At 49.6% G+C, this 6,484-nt stretch overlaps 1 pseudogene; it reads right to left on the bottom strand.

Annotated features, from left to right (window-relative positions):
* Positions 1-136: 136 nt before the first annotated feature.
* Positions 137-6,484, bottom strand: part of LOC115121450 (lysine-specific demethylase 6A-like) — a 44,351-nt pseudogene continuing 38,003 nt past the window's right edge.

Here is a 6,484-nt window from a genome sequence, read left to right as displayed (position 1 = left end):
ATTGTCTGCTTCATTACAGGAGTTGCCTGTTCTGTTAAGCTGCATTACCGTAATCTACATGTGATTTCTGTCATTCTGAGCACCGTGGGTGGATGCCTTACTGGAATACGCACCCAATGCATATGGATCCGGAAAATTTAAATATTTCCATTCACATTCTCCAGCACCACATTTTCCTAATGGAAACTCTGGGTGGGTGTGTGTGTGTGGATGTATGTATGTATCTCCCTCTACTAACCCGTAGTGACTCCTGGAAGGAGGCAGCCTGGTACTGGGCATATTTGGCGATGGTGGTGTGACCTCGGCCGCTCTCGCAGCGCCACATCTTCTTGGTACCACTCAGGTCCCAGTTCTCGTCAGCGGGCTGAGACAGCTGGGTACGACACTCAACCAGATGGTCTGGGTTAGCCTCCACTAGGGTCTTAGTAGAGAACAGACCCAGGTCTGAGAGAGGGGGAAAGAGGTAGGAGATGGTTATGAAAAAGAGAGCGAGAGAAAGAGTGAACAAGGGGTAGAAGCGGGCACTGACACAAATAAAGGGCCTGGAAACCTGCTAATGCTCAAGCTGCATTGGGGCTTGCATAAGTGCAACATCAAAGTTAATGGTTGGCACCAAGGACTTCTTCATGGGGCATTTCTCAATTGAATTGGTTCAACTCCTGCGTCCTCTCACGCCTCCGTTTGAAAAGGGTCAAAGATAATTGAGGAGAGGCGGCAAAGAGAGGGGGGGTTTTAAAGCTCTTCGAAGGAATCACGTAGGATACTCATAACCATTTACTTGTTTTATTTTTACTAGGCAAGTCAGTTAAGAACACATTTTTATTTACAATAATGGCCTACCCCAGCCAAACCCTAACCCGCTGGGCCCTACGGGAATCCCAATCACGGCCGGTTGTGATCAGTCTGGAATAGAACCAGGTTCTGTAGTGACGCCTCTAGCACTGAGAAGCAGTGCCTTAGACTGCTGCGCCACTCGGGAGCTGATGAAAGATGGCTATTGAGGTTGCTGGACTCATCCGTTCACCTACTAACAAATTAACATCTCCTCCACCACTTTTCGGTTTCAAGGTCACTGAGGAGAGAGGGTGGTGGAAGGACTTTTGCCCAAATGAGAAAAGGCAAAACCGGGTATTGTAATGACAGTCCTAACCAGCAGGTGGCAGTAGAAATGGTAGACTCACCCAGTTTGAGCGCCCCGGCCAGCCCTCTGATGACGGTGACAGGGTTGGAGGGGTTTGTGCAGAACTGGTGCAGCGGAGGGAAGAAGGCATCCCTCTTATTCTCCAGCTGGGGATCAAATACACAATAAACACATTTTTTTAAAGGACATTCAATATTATTTCAATTGAAAATATACAAGTCTTCAAAACACCACCCTTTGAATGTTGAGTGTATATACATTTGCAAAGATTCTCATTAGAATCACATTGACTAAAACATTCCCCTTTCATTATTATTATACTATGACGAGAAGTCTTTCTTCCATACTCACATAGATGCTTGGTGTGGGGGGGTTGAGTTTGTCTTTGGGCAGGACTGGGGAGGGAGGAGGGGGCAGGCGAGGAGGGGGACACTTATCCAGCAGTATACTGCTGCTAGACAAACCGTTCTTCCCCAGGTTTCTGAAAGAGAGAAAAACAGGGAAAGGAGAGACAGAAAGAGAGAAAAGGTACAAACAAGATTAGCCTCTTGGTTTTACAGTATAATCTCTGCTCTAACAGTTCCCTCTACCAACAAATGCAATACTACATCTTCCCAAAAAGGGAGACAATCAAATTTCCTTCAGCCCAAGAAAAACTGGTACAGGGTCCCCCCAGTCTAACCTGCAGGCCTTGAGCACGTCAGTGGAGGAGGGGTAGATGGACACGGAGGAAGAGGATGATGGGGGGGTGCGGGCATGGGGTGGCGTGGGTCTGCGACACGTGGCAGGGGGGTCCGCCTTCAACGGGCTCTGGGAGTCCTCGGAAATGCCCCCCTTGCCGTTGCCATTGACGACGGTGGCGGGTCCGGCTGATGATAATGCTGCGGTGGTGGTGGGGGCTGTTGAGGCCGTGCGGGCCCGTCGACTGGCCAGGCTCGGTGGATTTGGGCGAGGGGGTTGCGGTGGACATTGCAGAGATGGGGGAGGAAGCGGCCGAGGAGACGGCCGGGTGGATGTTGTTGATCTTCTTGTGGGGGGCGGAGGTGGTGGGGTCACCCCCTTAGGATTGTCTGAGCTGTGGTGAGGGGACCGGTTGCTCGTCCCGCCGTCTCCCGCCGCCGACTGTACGTGATTGGATAAGCTTTCCGCCGCGGCAGTGCTATTGGCCGTTGTCGTCTCCCCAGGCCCCTTTGTTGCCGTGGCTGCGGGGCCATTGCCAAGGGGCGTGCTCTCTTTGGTAGCAGGGGTGCCGGGTGCTCCACCTGAGGTAGCAGAGTGAGGGGAGAAGGGGGGACGGGAGGTGGTTGAGAGCCTGTTGCCGTGGCGACAGGGCGGCGGAATGTCCAACCTGATTGTGGGGCGTCTGTGGGTGTGAGAGTGGGTGGGTTGACCCCCCAGAGGAGGAGAGAGACCCATCCCCATTAGGACCCGCCCAATGTGGAGCGGAACCCTTCTGAAGCCCCTGTAGAGAGAGGGGAGCAGGGAGGGAACCCCACTGTTAGATCAGAATAAGGACTATAGCTAAACAACATTAGTAGGTCTAGTTCTCTCCTCACTAAGGAACATCTGAGATAACTAAGCAAGAACTAGCACAGAAAAGAATAGCAGTTCACTCAGAGCCTATGAGCTTCAAATAGACCTGAATAGAGTGAACAGGTAGAGTCCTACCTGAGTGGAGTTTAGGTGCAGGGCCCGGCGCGCTGTGTCCTGTGATTGGGTGCTTGTGCAGGTGTGAGGTAGTAGTGCGCCGGGCTGCAGGTAAGGCACGTCTCCGTTGGGTCCTGTGGCCGCCACCGGGTCATCATCATTATTATTATTGCCCACAGAAAGTGTGTCAGAGTGTCCGTGTGGTGTCCCGCCTGCCAGAGGCCCGTTGGCCAGTGGTTGAGGGGGCAGGGGAGGCCGCAACGAACCCTGAGGGGCCAGGTGGGGCCGGGAGAGGGGCAGGCTAGAGTGAGGAGGGGGAAGAGAGTTGGTAGCTGAGGGGCCGTTGGGGAGGGAGGGACGCAGCTGTCCAGATGCATTCTGTCTCATCTGTAGAACAACATAATCACAACATCAGGGTTTAGTCTAATTAACAACAGCACTTTAGTGGATTAACATGAGTTAGTCAATATATTACTCTACATTAGAATAATTAGAAGGGACATACAGTATACTGCTTGCAGGCCATCAGGTAAACATCTGGGGGTAATAGTGTGTGTGTGTGTGTGTGTGTGTACCTGCTGCTGGTGCTGCTGCATTAGGTTGAGTTGTGCCTCCAGCTGCTCCAGCATCTGCAGCTGTAGGGGCTTCAGACTGGCCAGGTTACTCCTCAACTGGTCCAGGAGCTGGGAGCACAGAGGACGTACAGATTAGTGTGTGTATATGTGTAGAGACGGAATCAGCAGGGGGACGCAGGGTGTGTAAAGGTGTGTTTACCTGCAGTTTCTGTGGTGACAGGTACCAGTTGGGGACAGGCTGCTGTGCAGAGTTACTAGCCCAAGAATCTGGCTGGCTCTGCAAAAGGAGAGTTTGAGAGTTAGGAGTGAGAGATTCCTCATCTTCAGCCAACCTAAAATATTTAAAATGGATGCAAGTGGTATTGTAACATACTGCTCACACGATTTCCTATGCTACCTGATGTCTGTTCTACAAAAACACATCAGACCTCCATCTGAATATAGTGTAATATACCTTGGCTGGGCTGGAGGCCCTCCTCCTCTTGGCAGGGCTGGACTGGTCCTCCCCCTGGCCCATAGGGCCCACGTGTGGGGGCAGAGTCTGGCCCGATCCCCCTCCCTCCGAGCTGTGCTGGGGCTTACACGCCTACAGAGAGGGAGGGAAGGAGAAGGAGGAGGGAGAGTGAAGGGGTTGCAAGGGAGGGCAGTGAAGGGTGTTGAAAACATGATAGAAGGTAAAGTAGTGAGGTAAAGTGCACAGAAAGACAGGAGGGATGCAGGAGAAGAGAGAAAGGGACAGGAAGGGGTAGATCCCAGGCAGACAGGAGGGATGCAGGAGAAGAGAGAAAGGGACAGGAAGGGGTAGATCCCAGGCAGACAGGAGGGATGCAGGAGAAGAGAGAAAGGGACAGGAAGGGGTAGATCCCAGGCAGACAGGAGGGATGCAGGAGAAGAGAGAAAGGGACAGGAAGGGGTAGATCCCAGGCAGACAGGAGGGATGCAGGAGAAGAGAGAAAGGGACAGGAAGGGGTAGATCACAGAAAGACAGGAGGGATGCAGGAGAAGAGAGAAAGGGACAGGAAGGGGTAGATCCCAGGCAGACAGGAGGGATGCAGGAGAAGAGAGAAAGGGACAGGAAGGGGTAGATCACAGAAAGACAGGAGGGATGCAGGAGAAGAGAGAAAGGGACAGGAAAGGGTAGATCCCAGGCAGACAGGAGGGATGCAGGAGAAGAGAGAAAGGTACAGGAAGGGGTAGATCCCAGGCAGAGATGGAGGGATAAAAGGAGAGCAAGAGAAGAGGGTCACAGGGGAAATTAAAGGGCAGGTAGCAACGTGAAGGATGGAGAGGAAGTGACAGAATAAAGGGATAGGCAGTTAGAGGGAAAACAAAAGCAGGAGGGTGATGTTGGGACTTCAAAACACATTTCCCTGCATTTTTATTTTTTACAAACAATCTGCAATGATACCCTGAAGACGACCGGTAGAGTGGAATTTCTCATCAAACTGTCAACCCTTCCACGTTGACAGAGTCATCGCCAACAAAGACGCTTGGCCATACAAAGGCTTTGCCTGCTCATAACACAACGCTAAGCCCTTCAGTTGCAGCTCTTAAAACTAAATCAAAATGTTCAAAAAGACAACTCCAGGTGTGAATTGTCATCCTCCATTCGACATGAAAATTGATTTGTTGAAAATATGGGTAGTGGTCATAATCAGAACACCTGAAACCATGTCAACCTGTTTTTTTTATGAATACAAGTGAAAGAAAACAACCTTCTCCCGTCTCCTGCCCAAAACAAACATCTGAAGACGGCTTCAGTTTGTATAGTCTGATGCTGAGAATTATATACTCAACGAACACACACACACACAGGAACTAATGTTGTCTATAATGAAAGTGAATGAATGGTACTGCAACACTAGGGGTCACCGCTAGGTTTCAGAGGCAGCAAGGCACCCGATGACCTCAGGATGAATGATAGGTAGAAAATCAACCTGGAACTATTCTACTGAGACACAACCTCACCAATCACAACGACAATCAACTGACGTCTTGCCGCTATTCAACAATCGTTTCAGTGTGGAATAGCAAGTTTTTTTTAGTCTGGTAAAAATACATGAGTATTTAAAAATATGTATTTTTATATTGTGTAAATACACTGGATGTCACAATTAAAATGTATTATTTTTGAATGGAGAAATTAAATTAAACCAATTTAAATGAACCAAATTGATCTTTGAGCTGTGAAGCCATGATAACAGATACTGGTAGACAGTGGGTAGTGAGGTTGGCCTGTGGCTGTGTCAGGGAGATTGGGGAAGGGAGGAGGGGATTGGGATGGGCAACACCTCCCTTGATCCTGTCAGTCATAACAAAAGCCCTAAGCAGTCATAACATTTGCATGTCATGTCTCAAGCCACTATGACTAGATCGCTGACTTAACAAGCTGCAAAAACCACGCCAGGTTCAGCTATATGAATAACTTACCAGGGGTTTTTCCAGTCACTGTAACTTTTCCAGATTGTGAGCATAACTTGGTTAAATTAGTTCTTATGACTGCTCTAGGGCATCGGTTACTCCACAGGAAGACTCATGGAGAAGCTCCAGGTGATGTGTTGCCCGTTGGCGGTGGGGGTGGTGTGTGTAGAGGGTTGTGTGTGTGGGGGTGTGGGGGGAGTGGTCTATCTGGTCTCACCTGCGGTGCAGTGTTCAGGCCACCCTGCCTGGAGGTTAGCTCTGCTGGGATTGGTAGACTCCAGGCCTCATCAATAAGAGGAAGCATTTTACTTTTACTCTGTAGACTAGTGACCTGGGGGTTACTCAACTGAGCCTATGGAATGGAAAACGTGTGAAAACAACATTTTAATGACTTAAAATGATCTTGTGATCAAAATGTTATTGTCTTGTTACGGTCGCTCTCACGTAGCCGGTTAGCTACTAGCTCGGCCTATCAGTGGCCCCATCTGTTACTGAGGATTGAATACCGGTATGTTTGCCCATTATGGTCTTTAGTAGAGTGGTCAATCAAACAGTGAAGTTGGGGGTCATATGTGCACTTTGAATGAATTTACACAACACATAATCATTAAAACAAACCATCACGTTGTCTTAATGCCAGGGAATTATGCTCAAATTACTGGTAACTGGAGAATGTTCCCTCATTCATACATACAGATGA

Source organism: Oncorhynchus nerka, unplaced genomic scaffold (assembly GCF_034236695.1).
Source record: "Oncorhynchus nerka isolate Pitt River unplaced genomic scaffold, Oner_Uvic_2.0 unplaced_scaffold_1614, whole genome shotgun sequence".
Taxonomy (NCBI): domain Eukaryota; kingdom Metazoa; phylum Chordata; class Actinopteri; order Salmoniformes; family Salmonidae; genus Oncorhynchus; species Oncorhynchus nerka.
Note: the sequence above shows the minus strand (reverse complement) of the source record. Positions and strands in the feature narration are given on the sequence as shown.